General features: G+C 47.7%; 1 protein-coding gene across 2 annotated transcripts in view; it reads right to left on the bottom strand.

Annotated features, from left to right (window-relative positions):
* The window catches only part of LOC139750385 (uncharacterized), a 252,434-nt gene extending 227,937 nt beyond the window's left edge, over positions 1 to 24,497 (bottom strand). For both annotated transcript variants that reach the window (XM_071665120.1, XM_071665119.1), the window contains exon 1: positions 24,164 to 24,497. The gene's annotated coding sequence lies outside the window, so the exon portion shown is untranslated. The remainder of the gene's footprint in view (positions 1 to 24,163) is intronic.
* Positions 24,498 to 27,450: the final 2,953 nt, after the last annotated feature.

A 27,450-nucleotide genomic window follows, 5' to 3' on the forward strand; every position in this document is an offset into this window, starting at 1 on the left:
ACACATGACAGAGAATGGATATGAGCGGATAGGTACTTTTCTTCGTCTGTTCGTGGCGCTACCTCGCTAAGGCAGGAAACGAAGATCAAGCATGAAGATGCCTAAATGAAGGTACGTACGTTATCACACCGTGGGCTTGGAGGAGCAGTGTTAGAACACTTCAAGCTTCACCGCTCTCATCCTGTCTACCATTCACTCTATGTGTCCCTGTCTGTCTGTTTCTCTCATGATACATACGTGGTAACGACAGTGAAATGATAATAATATGATTACATATCAGAAATGGCAGTGTGTGTGTTACTGCTGGTCCACAATGGTCCTGGTACAGAGACTGTGGCCTTTCCTGTCGTTGGTCCACAATGGTCCTGGTACAGAGACTGTGGTCCTCCTGACGCTGGCCCACAATGGTCCTGGTACAGAGACTGTGGTCCTCCTGACGCTGGTCCACAATGGTCCTGGTACAGAGACTGTGGTCCTCCTGACGCTGGCCCACAATGGTCCTGGTACAGAGACTGGGGTCCTCCTGACGCTGGCCCACAATGGTCCTGGTACAGAGACTGTGGTCCTCCTGACGCTGGTCCACGATGGTCCTGGTACAGAGACTGTGGTCCTCCTGACGCTGGCCCACAATGGTCCTGGTACAGAGACTGTGGTCCTCCTGACGCTGGTCCACAATGGTCCTGGTACAGAGACTGTGGTCCTCCTGACGCTGGCCCACAATGGTCCTGGTACAGAGACTGTGGTCCTCCTGACGCTGGCCCACAATGGTCCTGGTACAGAGACTGTGGTCCTCCTGACGCTGGCCCATAATGATATGGTTGATAACAAGCTATGCTTTATAGTTGCCTGGGGACGAATTAAAGTTCTTAGTGTTAGCAGTTGAGACAGATTCGGTGACGTTATGGGTAGCGTAGCGTCATCAGTGACGTTATGGGTAGCGTAGCGTCATCAGTGACGTTATGGGTACGTCATCATCAGTGACAATATGGGTTGCGTCATCAGATGAGGAGAACAATGTGTCTGGGTTGTTGAGGTCAACAGGGTGATCGTTTTCATGATCTTTTAGCAATCGCATTTTTTTTGTGGTCATTTTTTTGTGGGCAGTTGTATAAGCACGAATAATCACCTCTCTCTCTCTCTCTCTCTCTCTCTCTCTCTCTCTCTCTCTCTCTCTCTCTCTCTCAATCCACTTCCATTTTTACCCACACCAGTCTGGGGTTCATTTCCTTTCATTCTTTGACACACTGTCACAACTCCTGCTTGATCAGCAGTGCTACCCCTTCCTTAGATGTTGCCTTCACACAACCTCTGATCTTACTCCCAAGACATTTCTAAGCCATTCTTCCCCTTTATCTATGTTTCACTCAGGTCCAGAACACCCAGGCTCCTCAACTCAAACACACTATCATTCCTTCCCTCTCATTGTGGTTACAGCAACACACATTCTGACACCCCGGAGCCTCAGGCTTTGTGGAGGATGAACACTCCCTGCTTGTATGTCCCATATTCTAGAAATTGAAATGCAAGAAAGGGGTTGGGAGGAGGAGGGGAGTTACAACGAAGAGAAACAGGTAGATGTTGTGTGTGTGGACGGAAAGAGGAGAATGCAGTAAACAATGCAACAAAAATCCCCGCAAGTTAACGCCCTATTCCCCCATCTCTCTTTCCTTAACACTTACCTCCAGCGAGGTGAGGCGTCTGAGTGTTGCTATGGCAACAAACAATGAAAAAAAAAAGAGCTGAATAAGGCGGGCAACGCCACGTCCTGCATAGGTGGCGTCACTATCCTCTCTCTGCTTCCCCAGGGGACGGCGTCCCTTACAGCTCCATCTCACGACACAGGTCCCCATGGGCAGCATGACCCATCGATTAAACCATTCCCCACTACTACTAACCGTAGGGCCTCCCCTATATTATAAGCTCAAAGAACCTGATAACTTTACTTATGTGTTCATCTCTTTACATCCATCCACTGTGGAGCTCCACCCAGCGTGGATCTCTTCCTATGATCACCGTGGACCTCCCCTGCAGGCATCACGGTAGCTCTCACTAAACCTTCCTTATCAAAACCACTTTCGAAACACTTGCCGGAACCACTGCACGGCTCCTTGCCCTAACCTGAGCTCCCTTACTGTACGTACCTCAACCATAACATTGCCTTCGTGGACACTTAGCACACCGATGCCCTCGGACTCTACCTTCTCTGCTGGATCTCGTAAGATACTGCTCGATCCTCACCAGCGGCAGCGCAGGAGCCTCACTATGACTGCTAGAGACTCCTCTTCACCCATACCACTACAAACCCACCTTCTACACCTACCCCCACCACACACAGGAAACTCCCTCATCAGGTGAACCAGGTGGATCTCTCGAGGTAACCAAACGCGAGAGAATGGACTGCGTTCATAATGTATTTTGCTGGTATAAAGATGATGGAAGTGGGCGGTAATCATGCACGTTAGTGTCGCTGTTCCTTGACCAGTTGTGGAAGCCACCCACACTACACACTGCTGGCTGGGCTGGAGGTCCAAAATAAGAATGATATATTGCAGGGAAGCGACGATCCTCCAGCTCAGCCTTGCTGCACGGTGATGTAAACAAGATATCTACATTAACCTTTCCTGAGTTTAAAAAAGATAAAAAAAAGAACTTGTGACAAAGTGAAACATCTTGCCTGGTTTCACAGTACTGGTGTTATCTATATAAGCTGTCCATCAGAGTAACTGAAGTAAAAATCAATTTGCTGTAGTGTCTGTATGCGCAGGTTATCACCTATCTAACAGTATCTATCATCCTATACGAGAAGGGAGCTTTGCACTCGTGTACTGTTCTCGCTTCCTTTTCATGTGTTCTTTTTGACTCCTTCAGTGGCAATCACGTGAACAACCTCTTGATCATCAGATAGCTAATTCTACGAGTCAGCAATTCCAGCCCTGTAGAAATGCGTCCCTTTGGAATGGCTTTGAAGACATGCCTCCCTCCGTACACTTCTTATAAGTTCCGATTGTCCCCTTCATGTGACGGACGCCTCTTTCTAGTAGCAAAGATCCAATTTTCCATTGTCGTGGCGTTTTAAAAGTCTACACGTAGTTATTACGTCCTCCCGTATGTTTTCTGTTTCCAGTGTGGGCAAAGTAAGGGCTTCCTTCCCCCTCTTTCTTCGTAGCTTATTTCATTCAGTTCTGGCGCCACCCTCGTTGTATTCCATCCGATCCTTTTTAGGAATTCTATGTGGTTCTCCACGTAAGTGGATCGGAGTGTTAACGGCATATTCCACTCTGTGGCGAATGTGTAAGTCTGTCTGAACATCTCCCTATCCAGTGACGGGAGGATATTGATGTGTACCTAGTGACGGGAGGATATTGGCGAGTGCCCAGTAAAAGGTGGGGGTCTGTCGGGTGTCTAGTGACGGGAGGATATTGGCGGGTGTCTAGTAACGGGAGGATATACACGGATGTCTCGTAAAGGTTCAGTTAAAATGGAGCAAAATATAGCTTGGCTCCGCTTTGTCGTCCTCCTCAAGTGCTCTTTGGGTGACACGTTCAACGTCGTCTCTCCAAGCCTAGATCCTTCTTACAGCAGGACCTCCTGTCACTTATACCTGTGAATTGATACCCACCGTCTGGTGTATTCAAATCCATTCCGGTCTTCCTGACATTACATTTCTTTTTTTCAGGATTACATTTAATAAGCCAGATGTCCGAAAATCACTGCACCTTGGGTATGTCTTTGTAGTATTTCGCAGTTCCTGTTGCTTCGCACTTTCTTCACGATCTTCGATCGTCGACAGATATATTCAGGCAAGAATCTTCCTAGTTTGACACATCATCTACATAGATCAGAAACAGTATTTCCCCTTCACTGGGAGAGACCCTACTGACCACCTCCGCCCGCCTTTAAAAAAAAGAAAGGTTCATCCGACCAAGTTTCTCTTCCATTCCAGTCGCGACGTTTAAACATCCCTCCTCTGATCCCAGCTTATGTACATTACTGGTCTGGTGCATCAAAAGTTCTCTGGTCATACAAGAGTAAACCATACACACTCTACCATCTCACATATCTAGGATGTTGTTTACTCGATCATGAAGATCCTGAAAGGTGGCTAGGTAAAGTCTTTTTCTAGATCCATACTGAACGTGTGGATACTGGAGGTTCATTCAACGACCCCCATTCTGCTTCCAGAGTCCTCTCTAGCCGATGTATCCCCATGGTTGTGGATGGATCAGCCTCTACCCGTTTCTCCATCAACAGCGGTGTCCCTCAAGGTCTTGTCCTGTCTCCTACACATTTCCTTTCTTTTCTAAATAACCAAATGCACTCATATGCTGACGACTCAACACTGCATTCCTCCACATCCTTCAAATCTGCTCCTTCTCTCACTCCATCTGATTCTCGTATCGACACAATCTCCTTAATAATCTCAAACTTGGGCAGGATAACTCATTGGGGTAGACGAAATCTAATGAAGTTTAATGCCTTCAAAATTCGTTTTTTTTTTTTGCCCATCTCTCTATTGAAAATTCCACACAACTTTCCTCTCTCCTTTGACGGTCCTGTAATTTCACCTCTTGACTCAATGAACATACTTGGTATTACTGTAACATTCAAACTGTCTTGGGAACCTTGCATTACGGAAATGGCTAAGTGTGCCTCTAAGAAACTGGGAATATTGTTTCGTTGTGGAATTTTCTTTTCTCCGAACAGTTGCTCCGCTTATACAAAGGATTGATCCGTCCTTGTATGGAATACTGCTCTCACATCTGGGGTGGTTCTAGCTCTGCATCCTTACTAACAGAATTGAGATGAAAGCGGTTCGATTCATCTTCTTTCCCAGGCTAACTTCATAACCTGACCCACTTGCCCTACGCTGCAACGTTGGTTCACTTTCCTTCTTCCATAGGTATTACTTTGGATTTTGCACCCTAGAGCTGACTGCTCGTGTGCCCCCCACCATTAACTGATTACAGTGCGACCTTCGACAACTCAAGAGTGAGCTGTCCTGATATCTGCTTCTTTCCTTACACTTCGAAGCTTTGGAACTATCTGCCTTATGATATGTATCCCAATTACTATAGCTAGGCTGTTTTAAAAGAAAACAGTGTTTCACTTTCTCCAAAATTCGGTGATACTTCTCCTTGTCTCTTATTTATCTCTTTCATGATCTTCATTATATTTCGAGTAAAGCTTGGCCTTGATGTGGAATTTTGTTCCTAACTGCGCCCCAGCGTATGAAAACAAACAGACTACACCGAACCTTAGGGAGAAATCTTGCTTACTGGGAAAACTGACACGTTTATTGATGTATCTTTTAATCCACAACTTCAGAAGGCCACTAAGATTTTACCGTCGATCACAAACATTTCCATATGTAAGTTGACAGAGACAAGCCTCGTCCAGGTGACGATGGTGTTGAACACGCTGCAGCAACCCTGAGGCGCAGAGCTACACTGGACTAGAACTAACCGTTGCATCCTGTACGGTGGTCGAGGATAGGCTGGCTGGTGAGGGGGAACCCAGCGCAACCTGTCGAACAAAGAGCAATGGGAGGAGTCTGTTGGGTGCCGCCTCGTAACGGGAGGATATTGGTGGGTGCTTAGGGACGGGAGGATATTACCGAACGCCTAGTGACGGGAAGATATTGGCAGGAGCCTAGTGACGGGAGGATATTGGCAGGAGCCTAGTGACGGGAGGATATTGGCAGGAGCCTAGTGACGGGAGGATATTGGCAGGGGCCTAGTGACGGGAGGATATTGGCAGGAGCCTAGTGACGGGAGGATATTGGCAGGAGCCTAGTGACGGGAGGATATTGGCGAGTGTCCACTGCCTAGTGACGGGCGGACATTGGTGGGTGCTTCGTGATGGGAGAATATTGGTGGGTGCCTAGTGACGGGTGGATACTGTTGGGCGCCCACTGACTCCAAAGAACTGCAACGAACTGGAGCAATTACACGAGTATGACAACAAAGGATCAAATCAGGATGGGTGATGATGGAGCGAAACACTCACTCTTCACAGCTGGTAAGGTAATGATGGTAATGGAGGACTTACGATCGTAATGGAGGACTTCCATTACAGAGAGCATTGCTTGGGGAAGAATTTGGATTCTCTTGGTGGTAGAGAGAGCCACGGAGACGCACGATTTTAAGCTTGTATACACGAGGATGAGAGGGACTGATACACCATCATGACTAGCCCTCATCTTCACTCATACTGGCAAGGATATTACGATCATCATATATATAATATACCAGATGGAAGAAGTTATCACGTCATGCTAAAGTTTGGATACGTGGTAGAGGAGGCATTGAGAGAGCAAAGATGAAATAGGTTATCAACGCGACATCTGATCATGGAAACTACGCAAACCTTAGTGATTTCTGTGGCAACTTAGATTGGGAAATGACAATAAGTAGCCAAAAACAGGTCTTAGTGTATCTCAAGCTTTAGGTTTAGAGGAGATGGTGAGAAAAAGGAAGAAATGGCATAATAAAAGATGTCATAAAGCTAAGGAGCTTCGGGAAGTGCAGTGACTATGGAGTAGGTGGCATTCGAGTCAGCTAGGATTTTGCAAGAAAGTGATCAGGAATCACCAAACGAGTTCAGCGGGATACGAACAGCGGAAGAAACAAACTCTGACAAGAATATTGTGAACCAGGCGCAGCTCAGATTCAAAAATCATTCCAGCGAGTCATCAGGAACCAAACTATGTTAAGCAGCTAAAATCAGGCCAAGGGATTCAGAGGAAGAGTTGTAGCGGATGTAAGAATGTGTGAAGCAGTGAACAACAAGTTCAAATGTCATTTGTTCACAGTGGAAGATACTACATCCCCAACACCAGTGAGATAGAATGGCAGGAGATCTTGTAAGTCGTTGAGATATCTGGAAAGATGATGTTAACAAAATGCTAAAAGGATTTGACCAATACAAGGCTCGTGATCCTGAGGAAAATTTGATCATAATTGCTCAAGAGGTTTGCAGATCCGCTTGCTAGACCACTTGAATCACTCTTCAATATGTCACTTGCCCGAAGGTATGAATTCCCACCTGAATATAGTTGCAGATGATGCAAAGGCCATTGGGGGAAACGGAAAGCGAGGAGGATTGCATAAGATTAAAAGGGGACCTAAACAGACTCCAAAGTTGGTCTGAAACTTGGTTGTGGTCACAGCACCCAAAAGGAACTCAAAAAGCTCATAGACGAAGTCCAGAGTAGGGCAACAAAGATGGTGCCGCCAGAATTAAAAGAGCTGAGTTATAGGGAAAGGCCAGAGGCTTTAGATTTAACGACCTTGGAGGAGAGAAGAGTGTGGAGGGTGGGTGACCTGATCGTAACCTTTAAGTTTCTAAAAGATACTGACCAAGGGATTAGTTCTTCGAGAGATGGAAGGACAGAACAATCGGAGGACATTACACACACACACACACACACACACACACACACACACACACACACACACGTCTTCAATATCATTATATAAGACACACTTTCATGTGATATCATCTCCAGTGTGGGGGCAGACCAGCCTCCCTGCTAAGCCAGAGGAGATGCATGAGACCGTATTAGATCGGGGGGAGGGAAGGTGTGTGTGTGTGTGTGTGTGTGTGTGTGTGTGTGTGTGTGTGTGTGTGTGTGTGATCTCTGCGCATGGTAAGATTTTCAAGAGCATTTTCAGCGATATATAAAATGTAGGCGCGTGGCCAACACACCAAGGAACTCCCACAAATTGACACTCAGGCGATAGTAACTCAATCTTGGCTTCCTGATATGTAAGTCAGGAACATGACTTCCCCCGCCCCGTGTGTGGGGACGTGACTGGTGTTAGATATGGTGTCGTGTTGACGCTGGTCTGGCGAGGGAGGTGTGTGTGTGTGTCTGTGTTTCTTCTGTGCGCCAGGTCCGACTTGAGGAAAGATAGTTTTTTCTACCACTTCCATCAGAACATCCAGTTCCACACCATCTATGACTGTCTGCGAGCTTGTGAGGACCACAGGTTCCTCAGCTGTAGCTTGGAGTCGAAGACAAGTCGTCCAGTTTGGACCGAGACGTGAGTGTTGCTGGAGGTGGGTGATGCCTCTGGGAGGTGCTAGGGGGGTCACACTCACACAGCCAGAGGACACGAGGACGTGGCTGGTGCGGTGGGGTGGGTAAATGAACGAGTGGGTGGGTCGAGAACTGATCACAAAGGAACCTCTATTCTCTTAAGCCTCCTCATCCATAAACTCGGCACACTCGGCACAATCGCCAATCTCTCTCTCTCTCATTAGCAATACTAACTCTATTTACAGACTAGCAATACTTACTGTATTTACAGACTCGCAATACTTATTGTATTTACAGACTAGCAATGCTTATTGTATTTACAGACTAGCAATACTTATTGTATTTGCAGACTAGCAATACTTATTGTATTTACAGACTAACGATACTTATTGTATTTACAGACTAGCAATACTTATTGTATTTACAGACCAGCGATACTTATTGTATTTACAGACTAGCAATTCTTATTGTATTTACCGACTAGCAATAGTTATTGTATTTACAGGCAAGAGGAGCAAGTAGGCTCCACGTACTCGAACTTAGGCTGAACCTTTTGGAAACTTCTTGGTACCATTTCCACGTACTGGGGCGGTGTGGGGGTGTGTTACCACTCTATACATCTGCCTTCCCTCAAACCCTTCAGAGCCGAGAGGCGGAAGTCTTCTTTGTGTAACCATTTTTATATATTTTTCTTTCGCTGTTATTTCCTTTCCTTCTCTCTCCCTCTTCCTCGTCTCACCCTTTTCATAAACAACTTGACTTTCAAAATTCCTCGTGTGTGGTGATCCTGCTTCAGTGCGCCCCTCAGCTTTCTTTTTCTCTCTCTCTCTACGTAGAATAATCTTTACAGCTGAGTCTGTGGATACCAGTTGTTGCCGACTGCTCTGCCCACACCTCGCGCTGCCAGAATCTCATTCATCCTCCCTCGTCTTCAATAAAGATGTCTCATATGCCTTATTCCAGCGTATCCTCTTTCATCATGATACATGTGTTGCTGTCAGATTCATATTTCGTTCAATGATATTTGACTGAAGTGTAGTTTGACTTGCAGAGTTGCTCGTTTTTTCCAATCTAGAGGGGTCTTCTCTGACGTCCGAGAGGTCCTCTCTTATGCCTGGAAGGTCTTCACAGATAGCTGGGAGGTCCTCATTCTCGTCTGGAAGGCCTTCCCTGACGTCTGAAGGTTTTCTCCGACGTCTGGGAGGTCCTCATACAGGCCAGGAAGGTCTTCCCCCCGACATTTGGAAGATCTTCCCCGACGTCTGGGAGGTCCTCTTTCTGGAAGGTCTTCCCCAACGTCTGGAGGGTCTTCTCTGTCGTGAACGAGGTCCTCCTCCTTCGCGTCTCAAAGTCCCTCATAACACGACATTTGTATCTATCTGGGATTCACCTTGCTTCTTATCAGTGTCGGTTATCTCTATCAATCTCTTTAGTGTACCTTAAATCTAATGCTGATTGGCGTCCCTATCTCCTGCCGACCATACGTCCTGGCTGTCATGCTCACGTTTCACTCTGAGAACCTCTTCTGTGGTTCTTATTCCATTTCGCTCTACGAGCAAGTGGGGAATCAACAGCCTTGTGTCTTAGGTAACTCTCCAGCATCAGCTCACTCCGACGATCATTCTCTGAACGACGTGATGTTGCTGCCCTTCTCCTTGTTCTACAGGTATTATTTCAGCCATTCTTCTCGTGAACGAAGTGGCCCTCCGCCAGGAAGGCTTGGGAGTGGTACAGTTTCCCACAGTTTACATGGGGAGTCCAGCCACTCAAGGATTGATCATTAAGATACCTTCTTCCCTCGAACAGCTAAACTGTGGAATTCTCTTCCATCCCTTCCTCTTGTCTTCCACTCGTCCTTTGAATATTCTGTTTTTAAGAGCCAGCAAACTCCTGCGGAGTCCTGATTAGTTTCTAGTCTCTTTTTCTCTAACACTCTTTTACTTTGGCTTTGAATGCTCCATGTTCTACACGTGTGTGACGGAAGCGCTCTCTCACGTAAATACAACTTCTCAAAGTCAATTGAGTTCTTTAGTTGAGTCTTGTTTTTAGCCTTTGGTTTGTTTATGCACAGGGACCTTTTTTTGTTTCCCTTACAGACAGAGGAAAATACTATACTTTCTTTAATCAAGTGACAAAACTATTCTCTTTTCTATACTTTGTGTTGTTTTTTCTTTTCGACCAATATCAAGTGAAGCCAGTTTCAGAGCAACGCAGGTCAGGTCCCCAAAGATAAATGGCTTCACTGCTCCCCCTCTTTGCATACACTTCACGTCAGATCAAAACATTACCAACAACAGGGGGTGTCCCTCAATGATATTCCAGTCCAGTGACCCTCTCTCTCTCTCTCTCTCTCTCTCTCTCTCTCTCTCTCTCTCTCTCTCTCTCTCTCTCTCTCTCTCTCTCCGGAGACTTCATCTTTCCCTCGAAAACTTTTTGACCATAATTGCAGGCCCAAAATGAGACAAGACTTCGATAGATGCCCGAGACCCAACCATCTCCACCCATCATGAGATGAGTCCCGTCACTCCAGGCAGCTGTGCTACCCTCCTCCCTCAATGAGGGTGTTCGGCACATCACATTACGACGAACTGGCACCACTGTGTAGAACCTATTCTTCCTGTGACCCGAGTAGTCCTGCTGATGCCCAGTTTACAAACGTCCACGAATGTATGAAACTGATCTGCTGTTGCTGCTGCTGCTTCCTGCTGGAGGATGTAACGGTATGTGTGTGTGTGTGTGTGTGTGTGTGTGTGTGTGTGTGTGTGTCTGTGCAGTATCACAGGAGCTCCTTGGTCAGTGCTAAAGCCCAGGGAGGTTGAAGCCAAGTTCTCTACAGGTGGAGGACAACATCCAGTCATTCCTAAAGTGTGTTTGAAGGGCCGTTGATGAAGGAACCCACTGGTGATGCAGCTCTAAGACAAGCCTAAGAAACAGAGAGTAATTCTACTGCAAGTGGTTTAGTTCAGTCCGTGTTCAATGGTCCCATTTCACCCTCCTCCACCTATCTTTGGTCTTCATCAACAACCAGCCAGTTAGGTACGGTAGTGAGCCCAGTTGTACACAGATACGGTCGTTGTCCCCACACGTCCCACGAGGAACAGAGCTCATTCCAGGTCCCCCGAGCACCTGTGGTCGGTCTGTGGCAACCTGTGTGTGTGTGTGAGGAGCAGAGACTCCCTCCCTCCTGAAGACACAACCCTCGGTCTACCACAAACTGAAGGAGATCCTTACACTTGGATCAAGTTGGTGCGAGTAGCCAAACCCGTACATATGACCGGGGAATCTATACCTCTCTGTACACGACAGAAACACTGTGATGAAACAGAATGACAGTCAATGTACAGACTTGAAGACCATAACTCTTGGGTTCATGAATGGACTTTGTCTATTACTCAACTTGGAATACTTTATTAAAGTGGGTGTTCGCGACAAGAGCGACTGACAGAAACCAAACCACGACACGGAAACCTCACTGGACCTGGAGTTCGTGACTGGATCCACTTGAATCACTCGATCAGTAATTACATACTTAGGCGTGAGGTGTGTGTGACCCGATCTGTGGTTTGAGGAACGTCGCTATATACTCGAAGACGTTGTCGTACTCGGGGTGCCGAGAGTAAGTGAACGGACGTAGGGGAGAAATTTGGAGGGAGTGATCGAACTTGGCCGGGAGCAGGTGAGGGCAATGGAACACAGGGATGTGCTTGGAATCCATAACCTGCTGGTGGTAGAGCGGATTTAAAGAACGTCTCTGGAATATTGCCCTGAGAGGCCATCCGGCGGTGGGAGAGGTCAGGGGTCAAAAAGGCGGGGGAAGGTGAGCATGGCTGTGTGTGTGTGTGTGGGTATCTGATGTGGTCAGCCACCTCCTCCGCCCATCACAAGGTCACAGCATACGCCAAGCCCATCCACCCACCATCCATGGTGACAACCGTGTCGACCCACCACCACCCATGGTAACAACGGTGTCGCCCCACCACCACCCATGGTAACAACGGTGTCGACCCACCACCACCCATGGTAACAACGGTGTCGACCCACCACCACCCATGGTAACAACGGTGTCAGCTGGAGACAGAAGGGGACGAGGCCAGAACATCTGTCAGCTCAAGGAGAAGGACGAGACTTTCATCAGCTGGAAGAGGAGGAGGAGGGCGAGAGAGGAGCTCAGGGCTGATGGTCCGCAGACCAACAGCAGCTAAGGGTCAGGGATCAGGGTTTCTGTCACTGAAGGAAGGGAATCGAGGGGAGGGAGAGGGTTGTTAGCTGAGGGAAAAGAACGAGGATAATCTAACCTGAGGAGGAGGATGGTCAGGATATGTAACACCTGAAAGGTAAGGACCTCTTTATGTCCTTACGTATACACATATGGGTATAACAACACCTGCCTCGTATACACATATGGGTATAACAACACCTGCCTCGTATACACATATGGGTATAACAACACCTGCCTCGTATATACATATGGGTATAACAACACCTGCCTCGTATACACACATACTTCAGTATCTCCTGGGAGCAGCGCCTGGCTATTGATAACACACATGAAAGACCACGTTAGGACACACGTCGTAATAATACGAGTACAGATACCACTTGATGCACGTTGTGTTACGTGACACATGACCTTAAGGTTATGGTTTCCAGTAACCAGTTTAGAGTAACAGTGTTACACTTGACCCCGACCTACGGTTGTGTAACTGTGGCTCACAGGGTCGGGACTCTGGTGTTCGCCTGGTCCCAGTGGAGCACGAGTCTCCTCAGCTATTTATGTACCCTGGTCTCCTGAATAGACGTCATACACAGATTTTTTTTCTCTTTCGAGTCCACAAGCTATTCACTGTTGCTTGAGGCCTTTCTGAGGTATTCATTAAACATCAAGCAGCATCCTAGGTAAGGTTAGGTAGCCTTGCTTTGCAGCATCCTTCTTCCCTCCCGACCCCCGACCCTAATCCCTCCAATGGGACCCATCCCCTTTTCCTTCGTCGTAGTGGTGGAGTTAGCTCAGCTCCTTCCCTGCCACCCTCCACCCCCTTCTTCGTTTATGACGAGCATCTCACAACGATCTCAGAAGTCCAAAGGATAAATTCTGATGACAGCCTTCTCTTTTTACCAGGGGAGGTGGGGCGGCGCGGGGGGGCGCGCGCCGCGCCAGACACGCTCCGTGGTGCCGCTTTGTAAGATCTCAGGGTCTTCGTCGTCGGCGTTTGTTGACATGTTGTTACTGCTGGTCCCCGCGCGTCGGGAGGGGCTGAAAAACCTTCTCTTCTTGTGTGAACACAGGAATGAGGAAGGAGGAGTGAGGTTGAAGTGGGTGATAAATGTGAGAAGAGAGAGCGCGTGGTGAGGCTGGGTGGATGGTGTGTGTGTGGGTTCGTGGGTGGATGTAGTGTCGCTCAGCAGGGGATGAAACGTCAGGGAAATGAGGACATTTTACCGATAGAAACCTTCCTTGTGAACCAGTCTGGTCGACCCCGACTGGGTAGCGATTAGTGATGGCCAGAGTACGACTAGACCGTGGTCTGCCGACCAGCAGCAGCAGTGATGTTCAAAGTGCGACCAGACCATGGTCTGCAGACCATCAGCGGCATTGGTAATAACAGTACGACCAGACCATGGGCCGCAGACCATCAGCAGTAATGGTGATAAAAGTAAGACCAGACCATAGTCCGCAGACCATCAGCAGCATTGGTGGTCATAGTAACAGAAGACCATCAGCAGTAGTGGTGATAACAGTACGACCAGACCATAGTCCGCAGACCATCAGCAGCATTGGCGGTCATAGTAACACCAGACCATGATCCACAGACCATCAGCAGTAGTGGTGATAACAGTACGACAAGACCATGGTCCGTAGACCATCAGCAGCAGTGGTGGGCATAGTAACACCAGACCAGACCGTGGTCCTCAGACCAGCAGCAGTGATGGTCACAGTATCAGACCAGACCAGACCGTGGTGCACAGACCAGATTCTTAAGAGGGAGGAGGCAGTGGAAATTATCGGTGACGCTCTGGCTCTGACAGCTAGACGTGCAGCCAACAAAGGTAATTGGATCATCGTAATGAGACCTGCCAGTGGTGCCACATGGACCACAGTGCCTGCGTGAGAGGCAGTGATGAAGGAAATAGCGCCGCATGAAAGTCAGTGCCACATGGAAAAGAGCAGTAGGGATGGCAGTGCCACATGGAAAAGAGCAACATGGATTGCAATGCCACATAGAACATAGAGCTTCATGAATGACAGTGCCACACGGGAAAAAGCACAATGGATGGCAGTGCCACGTAGAATAATGCTACATGGATGACAGTGCCACGTAGAAGTTACGCTACATGGATGAAAGACAGAGCCACATGGAAGAGAAGGCTATATGGAAGACAGTACCACATGGAAGACGGTGCCACACGGATGATACACATGGAAGAAAGTACCACTTGGACAACATGAACAACAGAGTCACTTAAAAGAAAGTTCTCCGTAGAATGCCACAAAAAAGAACGCCACATCAAAGACACTGCCACATGGATGAGAGTGTCACATGGAGGACAGTGTCACATGGAAGATGATGCCACATGGAAGACTCAGTCATATGGAAACGACAGTGCTATGCGGACGACAGTGCCACATGGACAGGTGAGAAAGGATAGCGAGCAGTGAGATGGGGAAGTTAAGTGGCTAGTGAGAGAGGGAAGAGCGGTGTATGGGCGTTATCTGCGGGGAAGAAATGCCTGTGACTGGGAGGTGTACAAGAGAAAGCGGCAGGAGGTCAAGAAGAAGGCACAGGGTCTGGTGAACGAGTAGCGACAACCTTCAGGGAGCATAAGATGTACGAGTAGCGACAACCTTCAGGGAGCATCAGATGTTTTGGACGGAGACTGATTAGTGTGAGAAAAACACGAGAACAAATGGGAATATCAGTGAAGTGTGTAGATGAAGTGAAGAGGAGATGAAGTGAGTATTTAGAAGGACTGTTGAATGTGGGATGTTTTGGACATTGGAGTAGGCGAAGTGAAAGAATCATGGGAAATTCGTTTGGTATAAGGATCAGATGTAGTAAAAGTCTTTCGAGACATGAAGCTTGAGGAAGCGGCTGAAACGGATGGTATTGCAGAAGAATTTCTAAAGAAAGCGGATTGACTGTTGTTGCTTGGTTAGTTAACATTTCAGTCTATGTATGGATTAGGTGCATGAGGACTGGCGAGGAGTGCTCGTATAGTGCCTATGTATAAAAGAAAGGGGACAAAAGTGTTATGTTCAAACTAAAGTGGTACAAGTCTGTTGAATGTACTGGTAAGTTGCACGGAGAGTAATGATCGAGTGGATGGGGGTACACACACAGTTGCAGACTGAGGAGGAAGAATGTGGATACAGGATTGGTAGAGGTGTGGATCAGGTATTTGCCTTGAAGAACGTGTGTATGAGTAGAGAAACAGCGAGACCTGTTTGTGGCATCTATGAACTCGAAGGAGGTGGTGTGTCTTTTAGAACGCACAAATGGATATGGCAGCATAGGGGAAACATGGGAGCTGATGTGCGCCATAATGTGGAATGAGGGAGCAAAAGTCTTTGGGGTACATGGTATGTATGGAGAGGTCACATTTCTTAAGGGTAAATATGGATATGTTTTATGATATAGTTGTTCCATTGGTGATGTATGGATGCGAGACGTAAGCGTTGGGCAAAAATGTAAAGAAGAGAGTGGATATGCTGGAAATGAAATGCTTGAGGGTGGTAACAGTGTAAGGAGGGTTGATCGCACAAGAAATTACGGGGTAAGAGAGAGATGTGGTGGTAAGAAAAGTATGTATAACAAAGCAGAAGAGGATATGATGAGATGGATTGGACTTATTGAGAGGATGAGCGAAGATAGCTTGATTAGGAGGGTATGCATCTCAGAGGTGGAGGGGACATGGAAAAGAGAGGAATACCAAGGAAGAGGTGGAAGGATGGAGTGAATGAAAAATGCTTTGAAGGCTCGGGCCTAGAATATGCATTTGAGCGTGAGGCAGTTCAAGGGATAGAACGAACTGGAGCTGTGTGCTATACAAGGAAAAACGTGTTGTCAACGAGCTGCATCAGGACATATGAACGTTCGGTCGGGAGAAACAACAAAAAATATCTTCCCAGTTTTGGTTTTGGAGGCTCTGATTTCACTGCATTATACACGAGAGTTACAGAATGAATGAGAGTTAATGAGGACATTTCTTCTTCGTCTGTGCCTGCCACTACCTCGCTGTCATGAGAAATAGTGAATGTTCTTCTTGTGAGCAGCTATATCATATCCATCAAGGTCTTGGTCGCCCATGTGTTAAGTACTCCTCACGTTTCTGGAGTGGTTCTTCCTCCACATCTCAATTACCCAGAGAGGAGCCATATGCCACCCGTCTTCTTAACCCTCCTGGCATCACCTCTTTCCAACCATCCCTCTCTGTACGCCACGAACTTGTGATAGATATTTCTTCTTTTTCCCCCGCAGTTTCCGTGAGCTGTATGCATGTGTCCTCGCCCGCCAAGGTTTGGCCTCCCGAGACCCTTGTCTGGCCGCTGCGCTTCACAGATTCTATGTACAGACCAGACTCTCGAGGAACTGACCCTCATGATAGCTCCTCCTTCCCTCGACAGCGAACTAAACTGTAGTATTGTCTTCCTCCTTTCGCCTTTCCCTCGCCCTATAGCGTTTCTACCTACAAGCGAAATGCCAGGCGGTGGCGTTATCTGTCATCGTGCGAGACAACTGAAGAGAACCCAGTTAATGTATTTTTAGGCTGATAGGTGTCACTTTTGACTAATGGTTCGTCCAGAATGTATTTCTAGGTTTTTCGCTGAGTGATTCGCCATCACCTCTGCAGCAGCATTGTCTACCCACTGACACATCACGGACATCATCACAAACACAAGATTAGATCCATCTTAAATAGGGTTACGAAGCCTAATTGAATGGTTATAGGTGTCGACACTTCAACTGGTTCACTCCGTCTATTGGAACACTCATTAAGAGGCTTCACTTGGTTCGTCCCGTTCACCGAGGCACTTGCGAAGATGCTCCACTTGGTTCGCTCCGTCCATCGGAACGCTAATTAAGAGGCTTCACTCCTGGAACCAGTCCACTGAGCACCGGGACGTTCTGTCCAGTTCATAAATATTCATGCGTACAAGAGCTAGTATCAGGATTAATTTGGAGCGCCCCATGGTGCACTTGGATTAATGGTCCGGCCCCACGATGAATCATAGAGTAACTGATATATGATCAACTATAAGAGCATCATCAGTAAAACGTACATGACGTAGAAGGATTAGAATCATCGTGTTGTTCCTGACTTTTCAAATGTGCTCAACAAATTAATCTCAGCATTTTTTTTTCTTTAAAGGGAAGTGAAAATTGTTGTAACCTAAGCTTAACCTAATCATAACAGATTCCACCACTATCACATCAATGTTAACATCTTCCTCTGTGGTTTAAGTCTGACGTCTTTGAAATTGAATTTGTTTCATTTCTTTTTCCTGGTACTCATTGCAACCTGCCCATTTCCTATAATGGCTCTCTGTTTCCACCGATGCCATACTAACCTGGAAACCTCTCAGTACACAGGTAACTACGTCTGTCATTGATAGTCTTATTCAGCTGATGGTGACATGGAACCCTTTATCCACGTCGGTTCTCAAGGGAGTCTGTCTCCCTTAATTGCTTCCACTATCAAGATCTGTGCCAGTGGAGGAGGCTCCAGCTCGGCTCCTGCCGAAGTCTTCAGCCTACACCACCGCCAACCTCCTACTCGCTGGGACTTATTCTATCCTCCTCTACTAACTTTCTCTATTTCAAGTAACTTTCTTTCTCGATGAGCCGTTGAACTGGACAGCCTCACATCTTTGTCTTCACCTCAGTAGATGTATGCGGAGAAATCAACAGAATCTTTACACGAAAGTCCAGTGTGCATTGCCGCAATGGAACAAGGATTACAAAAGTATATCATAAACAGTAGAAAATGGAATCTAATTACGAGATCTATTGGTGCCTGTTATCATTAAAGCTTTCAATCAGCTTTAACTGGTATTTATAGCATTTTTTTTAAACTGCTTTTACAGCTAGGACACACAGGAAAAGCCTTACCCTCAGATGAAACGTAGAGAATCAAAACGCAACGAAGACGAAGGAAAAAATTAAACGTATAAAACCTCTTAAAAGCAAGAGGAACAAGTACAATAACACAGCTGTCCTGGATTCGTCTTTAGTTTATGACCAGGATTTACGCAGGTGTTGGGGCTTTCTGAACACTGTGAACTGAGCCAGTGTGTCGAACCAAACGGAGGCTATTCTCGAAACAGCAAGTCAAAAGGAGGTATAATCGAAGTGCAGCCAAGTGATACGGAAAGAATGATTCTCTACAGAAAGAATGATTCTCAAGTGTATTGCAGTCTGCTGGAGATGGGTAGGTGGAGGGTGTGACGGTTGTTGTTTGATGATGATACGCCGCTAGTGACAGATTCAAGTGAGAAACTGTAGAAGATGGTGTGCAGGTTTGTGTGTGTGTGTGTGTGTGTGTGAGAGAGAGAGAGAGAGAGAGAGAGAGAGAGAGAGAGAGAGAGAGAGAGAGAGAGAGAGAGAGAGAGAGAGGAGAGTTGAGAGTAAATGTGATTAAGGATTGACAAGTTAAGGGAGAGGTGTAGTAGTAAGGGGCGTATGTATAGGAAAGCTTAAGAGGGTGACTTGAAATGATTTGGATGTATGGAGAGGATGAGTGAGGAGAGGTTGACTTAGAGGGTGTACTTGTCAGAAGTGTGTGTGGGGGTGGGGGGGGGGGGGGTGGACAAAGTAAAAAGGGGAAACCAAGGAGGATGTGGAAGGATGGAGTGAGGGGGGGGGACAAGGAAAAAAAGAGGAAACCAAGGAGGAGGTGGAAGGATGGAGGGAGAGATTATCTGAAGGTTCAGGGCTTAAATAAGCAGGAGGATGTGAGGCGTGCAAGGGACTGAGCGATGTGCTTTATAGGGGACGACGGGCTGTCAATGAGCTGAAGATAATAAGTCACTGCAGGGAAATTATCGTCCAATCAGCTTAACATCTGCAGTTGGGAAACTTATGGAAACCTTCACTAGGGATAGATTTGTAAATCATTTACAGGACCATCAATTAACAAACGATTTCCAGAATGTCTTCGATGAATTCGCATGTTTAACAAATCTACTTAATTTCATTTATGATATAAGCAATAAATATGACGAAAGCAAAGCAGTTCATGTCATTTATGTAGAGCTTCGATAAAGTTCCACATCAAAAGTTACTTGCAAGAAAAAAAAGTCACATGGTATTGATGGGGTTACACTTCGATGGATTGGATATTGGTGGAGTGGACGCAAACAGAGGGTTGTGATTAATGCTCTAGCCCCAGAATAGTTAGACGTAACAAGTGGAGTGCCACAAGGATCAGTCCTGGGACTGCCTCTCGCATATGTACTGATAATATTGATGAAAAGCTGAATCACAGGATGTCAAAATTCACCGATACACAGCTTGGAAGTTAATCTAAAAATGAACTTGAATGTTTACAACTTCAAACTGTCATGGACAAACTAATAGACTTGGCTCATAGGCGGTAAATGAATTTTGCTATCGATAATTATTTCGAAAGATTTACATACTGGAAGCAAAAACGAAACGGTAAGCTATAGTATGATTTCTGTTGAATCCATCTAACTTGCAGAAGAGAAGGGTGTTAGGAGGCGATCAAATACAAGTATTCAAAATCAAAAGCTTTGATAACCTTCATCTATCAAGTTACTTAAGACTTGATTCGTCTGAATTCACCTGCAGTCACGAATCCATACTCGCGCGGAAGGAGGCGAAGTAGCTTTTATTTTCAATAGGATTATCGAAGATCCTTTTTTCGTTGCTGATTGGAACGCTTTGCCTGGTCGTGAGACTGAGGCAGCACAATAAATAGATACGCTTAAGAATCAACAATCAACTGTTTCTCTTACATTCTTTGCGCCTCCATAGCCACAACGACAACTTGAGGTTATTCTCTTTGAATTACCTCTATACCATCCACCTTTTACCACATTAATCAACCTGTGAGTTTCCTGATATTTTCCACCATCAAAACAGCCTCGAAGGGACTAAATGGTATGTTGCTCTTTGTATTCTTTTGTATAATCTATGACTCACATCCATACAACACTATAGGACTCCTATACCTTCAAACATGCCCATTTTTGCCCTTCTAGATAACAACCTCTCCTTCCACAAAATCCCCAATGCTCCCAGAACTTTCGCCCCCTTACCCACCCTATGAGTCACTTCCTTGATTCCATTTACCGCCATGTCCACTGCCAGATATCTAAACACTTTACTTCCCTCATATTTGCTCCATTCAGACTCACATCCCAATTGACCCAGTCCCTCTACCCTGATAAACCTAAAAACCTTACAGCTTCACATTTGCTCACAGCTTCCTTCTTCACACTCTTTTCCAAACTGTCATAAACTTCTACAGTTTCTTACTCGCATAATGATAATAGTATAAAACATTATACTACTACTACTACTATTACTACTACTACTACTACTGCTAATAATAATAATGATAATAATAATCATAATAATAATAATGATAATAATATAATGACAGGGATAACAACGATAATAATGATAATAAAGATAATAATAATAATCATGATAAAATAATGATCATAGTAATGATAAAAGTAATAACAATGATAATAGTAATAATGATAATAATAATAGTAATGATAACAATAATGATAATGGTAACAATGATAATGATGATAATGATAATAATAATAATAATAATAATAATAATAATAATAATAATAATAATGATAATAATAATAATAGTAATGATAATAGTATGGATGAGTGCCAGGTCTGGCCAGTGTTGCGCAGTCATATTAAGTACTGGGCAGTGGGGACAATAGTGAGCCAGTTGTGGTGGGTCTCACGCGCTACATACTTCCCAACTCTCTGTCGATTCCACAAGTTTTAATTAAAAGTAAACTTGGCGAACACTTGTCCGGAGGGGGGGGGGATGGCAACACAAGAGAAAATCCGCACCATTTCTTCTGGTAACTGATGTGTGTGTGTGTGTGTGTGTGTGTGTGTGTGTGTGTGTGAGAGAGAGAGAGAGAGAGAGAGAGAGAGAGAGAGAGAGAGAGAGAGAGAGAGAGAGAGAGAGAGAGAGAGTGTGTGTGTGTGTGTGTGTGTGTGTGTGTGTGTGTGTGTGCGCGCGCGCGCTTGAAAGCACAATAACTGTCATGTCATCAAATGTTGCTTCCACTAAAATCACAACGACTTATTTTTACAGATATTTAAGTAAATAGAGACGGTAGATTTTCCCATATCTTCCTCTCACGGTATTTGGTGTATGTGGTGAGGAGGGTGGTGGTATGTGGTGAGGAGGGTAATGGTATGTGGTGAGGAGGGTGGTAATATGTAGTGAGGAGGGTAGTGGTATGTGGTGAGGAGGGTGGTAGTATGTGGTGAGGAGGGTAGTGGTATGTGGTGAGGAGAGTGGTAGTATGTGGTGAGGAGGGTGGTAGCATGTGGTGAGAAGGGTGGTAGCATGTGGTGAGGAGGGTGGTGGTATGTGGAGGAGGGTGGTAGTATGTGGTGAGAAGGGTGGTGATATGTGGAGGAGGGTGGTAGTATGTGGTGAGAAGGGTGGTGATATGTGGTGGAGGGTGGTGGAGGTATGTGGAGGAGGGTGGTGGAGGTATGTGGAGGAGGGTGGTAGTATGTGGTGGAGGTATGTGGTGAAGAGGGTGGTAGTATGTGGTGAGGAGGGTGGTAGTATGTGGTGAGGAGGGTGGTGGTATGTGGTGAGGAGGGTGGCGGTATGTGGTGAGGAGGGTGGCGGTATGTGGTGAAGAGGGTGGTGGTATGTGGTGAAGAGGGTGGTGGTATGTGGTGGAGGGGTGGTGGTATGTGGTGGAGGGGTGGTGGTATGTGGTGAGGAGGGGTGGTGGTATGTGGTGAGGAGGGGTGGTGGTATGTGGTGAGCAGGGTTGCGGTATGTGGTGAGGAGGGTGGTGGTATGTGGTGAGGAGGATGGCGGTATGTGGTGGAGGTTGATGGTATGTGGTGAGGAGGGTGATGGTATGTAGTGAGGAGGGTGGTGGTATGTGGTGAGGAGGATGGCGGTATGTGGTGGAGGTTGATGGTATGTGGTGAGGAGGGTGATGGTATGTAGTGAGGAGGGTGGTGGTATGTGGTGAGGAGGGTGGTAGTATGTCGTGAGGAGGGTGGTGGTATGTGGTGGAGGGTGGTGGTATGTGGTGAGGAGGGTGGCGGTGTGTGGCGAGGGTGGTGGTATGTGGAGGAGGGTGGTGGTATGTGGTGAGGAGGGTGGCGGTATGTGGTGAGGAGGGTGGCGGTATGTGGTGAGGAGGGTGGCGGTATGTGGTGAGGAGGGTGGCGGTATGTGGTGAGGAGGGTGGCGGTATGTGGTGAGGAGGGTGGCGGTATGTGGTGAGGAGGGCGGCGGTATGTAGTGAGGAGGGTGGTGGTATGTGGTGGAGGGTGGTGGTATGTGGAGGAGGGTGGTGGTATGTGGTGAGGAGGGTGGTGGTATGTCGTGAGGAGGGTGGCGGTATGTGGTGAGGAGGGTGGCGGTATGTCGTGATGAGGGCGGCGGTATGTCGTGAGGAGGGTGGTGGTATGTGGTGGAGGGTGGTGGTATGTGGTGAGGAGGGTGGCGGTATGTGGTGAGGAGGGTGGCGGTATGTGGTGAGGAGGGTGGCGGTGATGTGGTGAGGAGGGTGGCGGTGTGTGGTGAGGAGGGTGGCGGTGCGTGAGAGGAGGGTGGCGGTGTGTGGTGAGGAGGGTGGCGGTTGAGGTGCGGAGGAGGCTGCGGTGATGTGGTGAGGAGGGTGGCGGTGAGGTGAGGAGGGTGGCGGTGTGTGGTGAGGAGGGTGGCGGTGTGTGAGTGAGGAGGGTGGCGGTATGTGGTGAGGAGGGTGTCGGGTGTGTGGTGAGGAGGGTGGCGAGTATGTGGTGAGGAGGGTGGCGGTGCAGGTGAGGGGGTGGCGGTGTGTGGTGAGGAGGGTGGGGTGTGTGGTGAGGAGGCTGGTGGTATGTGGTGCGGAGGGTGGCGGTGGGTGAGGAGGGTGGCGGTGTGTGGTGAGGAGGGTGGCGGTGTGTGGTGAGGAGGGTAGGCGGTGCGGTGAGGCGGGTGGCGGTACTTGTTTGGTGAGGAGGGTGGCGGTGTGCTGGTGAGGAGGGTGGCGGTGCTGTGGTGAGGAGGGTGGCGGTGAGTGGTGAGGAGGGTGGCGGTGTGTGGGAGGAGGGTGGCGGTGTGTGGTGAGGAGGGTGGCGGTGTGTGGGGGGGTGGCGTGGTGGTGAGGAGGGTGGCGGTGCGGTGAGGAGGGTGGCGGTGTGTGGTGAGGAGGGTGGCGGTGCAGTGAGGAGGGTGGCGGTGTGTGGTGAGGAGGGTGGCGGTGTGTGGTGAGGAGGGTGGTGGTATGTGGTGAGGATGGTGGTGGTATGTGGTGAGGAGGGTGGCGGTATGTGGTGAGGAGGGTGGCGGTGCGGTGAGAAGGGTGGCGGTGTGTGGTGAGGAGGGTGGCGGTGTGTGGTGAGGAGGGTGGTGGTATGTGGCGAGGAGGCTGACGGTATGTGGTGAGGAGGGTGGCGGTATGTGATGAGGAGGGTGGCGGTATGTGGTGAGGAGGGTGGCGGTGCGGTGAGGAGGGTGGCGGTGCGGTGAGGAGGGTGGCGGTGCAGTGAGGAGGGTGGCGGTGCAGTGAGGAGGGTGGCGGTGTGTGGTGAGGAGGGTGGCGGTGCAGTGAGGAGGGTGGCGGTGTGTGGTGAGGAGCGCGGAGGTAAGTGGTGAGGAGGGCGGCGATATATGGTAAGGTGGTGTGTAGTGAGGAGGTACGCCATCCAGCCGGACACACTCAAGCAGCAAACACTGCTGGACCCAGAGCAGCTCCCTCCCGCCTATCGCACTACACCGTACAAAACTAAGCTGGTCGCTCCCCAAGACGGCGCTAGCGGGCTTCCTCGGTAGCTCACTCCAAAGACGCTCTACTTCCACCTAACCTCCTCACGAACAACGACAGCTTTGTGCCTCACACACTACAGTAACAAACAAACGCTGCTTACTCACCCCAAGACACATCTCTTCGACCAGACTCCCTGCCAGACATCAGCGGCTCCGACGGCAACACTCGTCAGAAGCTCACGACGCAATGGTTGGAGTTGCCGCCGAACACACCCGGCACGCTGCAGGGGGATATCAAGTGACCGTGGCTGCTTCTGGATCACACACAGACACACACATCTTCGACAAATTCCCTGACTCCGAGCGGTGTTTTCCAGCTTGACGCACTAGAGTGGCAAAGGAAACGCCGGTGAGCGACCGTGATATTAACCACCCGTACCTTCGTCTCCGACGCACTCCACACCACTGATTCGACTAACTTCCTGACACACAACGGCGGTTTTCGTTCATTCCTTTGGCAAAAAAGAGACGTCGTCTCACCACGTGGCAAACGCCTGCACCTCATGTCCTGGCGCATGTTCTTCCTGACACACACGAGACCGTAGCGCACTCCACAACGGACGAAGACGCTTGGCACACATGAAGATTCACTTCCCTGACAGACAAACAGTGTCTCACTCACTCGGTGGACTGCTCCCTGACTCTGTGCAGTGTCTCTCTCTAGAAGAATAGGACAACTCACTCCTCCCTTACACACAACCTGTGGTCTCTTGGTCAATACACTAGAGCATATCACTCCCCGAGAGACCAGCGCTCCGTAACCCAAACACACTTCGAAGACTCGCTGTCTGACACACGACGAATGCTCTTATGGCGCCGTCCTACCTCTTCTGACGCCAGAGAGCGGCTGGGGGTGACGTGGTCTTGGAAGGTAAAAATGCTGTAGATAAGCAGTCTTTATTTACAGCGTTTTACAGCGTTCAATCTCTGTTGTAATGGAGATCAAAAGCTTTCAACTCACGTCATAAATGTTACTTATTCTACCATTAGATGTAATGAAGAGGAAAAGGATTTTATCTGTGGTCAACCACGAAAAAGAAAGAAGAAGAAAGACACCAGCGAACGAATGGGCAGAGGAACAGTAGTCCACCTGCTTACAAGGCAAGGCCTGTGGACGTAAATCTTACTCTTCCTTATGGCGAAACTTCTGTCATATAAAGAACGCTCAAGATATGGGGGTTTGCGGGTGTACATATATCTCTCCCATACTGTATTGCTAGGCTAGAAGATGGCCTCACTCACACATTAAAGTGGCGGGAAAATACGCGTCTTAATATTTCTCGTTCCACACAAAAGTACACAAACACAACACACTCACCATGGGAAAGAGAGGATGGTTGTTTACACTTGAAAGAAACTTGGAAATATTAAAACTTCTTAGATGCAGGACTAAAGGATTTTTTTTTTCTTGCGTTGGAGGCTCCAACCATGGACAAATGGCCACATCAAGGCCGGGCCTTAATTGAAATACAAGGAGGCTTATGGAAGACGGAAAGCAGGCTCAAAGGGAAGTATTTAGGAATTTTCAAGGAAGTGAAATATCTGTCTTTTGAAACGTGGCAGGTCATAGTTATTGGGAAAGACATGTGAAGGTGGAGAGTTCCAAAGTTTTGAGGTATTGGGAAAGTTACGCCCTTGAGTTGCCAACGGCCATACTGTAATCATGTGACGCAGCTAGCTAGTGGTGGGGGCACACTAGCAGCCAGCTCTCGGGAGCAAAAACCTCCTAAGTACCATCTATAGAAGAGGGAAAGTATATCAACCTTGCAACGTAGGGCAACTGGGTTAAGTTTTGGAGTTAGCCTGGGAGAGTTTTTATGTTGGACTACTTTTGATGCAGCTAAACCCATCCCAAATGTGAGAGCAGTACTCCCATACAAGGACGGATCAATCCTTCGTATGAGCGTAGCAACTGTTCAAAGCAAAAGAAATTTTGACATCAACAGGACTCCCAGTTTCTTAGAGGAAGACTTAGCAGAGCCGTCAAAGGATAGAGGCAAGTTGTGAGGAGTTTTCGAGAGAGAGAGAAAATGCGTAGAAACCAAGTCCTGGGGGTAGTAACCTTAGCCAGATTTCGTCTATCCCACTGCGACATCCTATCCGACTTTATTGAGGAAGTTGTCTCGGGCGCGCTGTAGATCGAGGGCGAGAAGGAACATTTTTGAAGGATGTCGATGAATGCTCTATCCGGTCGTCAGAGAATGAAAGGATTTGGTTATTTGTGAAGATGAAATCGTTGAGAGGAGAAAAAAGTGTAGGGGACAGGACAGAACCATGGGGGACACCGTTGTTGATGGAGAAACGGGTAGAGGCTGATCCATCAACACACGGATATAGAATGGCCAGAGAGGAAGCTAGATATGAGAGAGCAAAGTGAGGAAGGGAAGCCAAAATAGGGAGCCAAGTGGCATGACCTGTCAGAAGTTCTGTGTATGTCAAGGGCAACCCCATAGGATTCCAGAAAATCGTTCAGTGATGATGACCAGATATTTGTAAGATAGAAAATATCATCAGTGGATCTCGCTGTGTGGAAACGATAATGACACCGATTTTTTCCTCCCCTTCATTTATTTCCTCACACTCACACTTCGCCAAACTTCATGTCCGCAACGACAACAGTCATTTCATGGTACCCAAGATTCTGTCTTGGTATCACTCCTACCATAAGCGCCACAACATTTCCCTTCTCATGTCCATTCACCACACGACATTTTGCTCACACCACGTCATCACTATGTACCAGATCCAGCGCCTATTTGTCTATTTTTTTCCGGGTTCTTCTAGTCCCAAATCCTGAAAGCCAACAGTTGTTAGGTGATCCTCAGCTATTCTGACCCTCCATTTAAGAACGGTTGGTTCACTCCCTCCTGTAAGGGGGTCGTCGAACTTTCCTCAGTTGTGAAGGCTACACCCGCTTCTAGACCTTGTGTCAACAAATCTCCCATTCTGAAGTAGAGAGTCCCGACTCCCATCCTCCCAGGGTCCGCCTCCTGCACACCCACAATCACCGCCTGTCCGCCCAATCTTATTTATCTTCCCGGGGACGATCCCCGCGATCACCTGGGCTTGGCCCTACGAGTTTCCACACAGCTGAGAAGAATCTGAATTACTAGGTCGTGGGTCCGCCCTGAGCACGTCTCTTTCTTGTTTTCCGTCGGAGTCCATCATGAGTCTCTACCCGTCGGGAGGTCGAAGCAGACTCAACCACAAGCTTCCTGTTTCGAATCATGCATTTGAGCACTGCTATGAGTACGTCCACACCCAACCATGGTTGACGTGGGAATGACATTTAAGAAGCTCCTTTAATTTTTTGATATTGTGACATTCTCTCTCTCTCTCTCTCTCTCTCTCTCTCTCTCTCTCTCTCTCTCTCTCTCTCTCTCTCTCTCTCT

Source organism: Panulirus ornatus, chromosome 9 (assembly GCF_036320965.1).
Source record: "Panulirus ornatus isolate Po-2019 chromosome 9, ASM3632096v1, whole genome shotgun sequence".
NCBI lineage: Eukaryota > Metazoa > Arthropoda > Malacostraca > Decapoda > Palinuridae > Panulirus > Panulirus ornatus.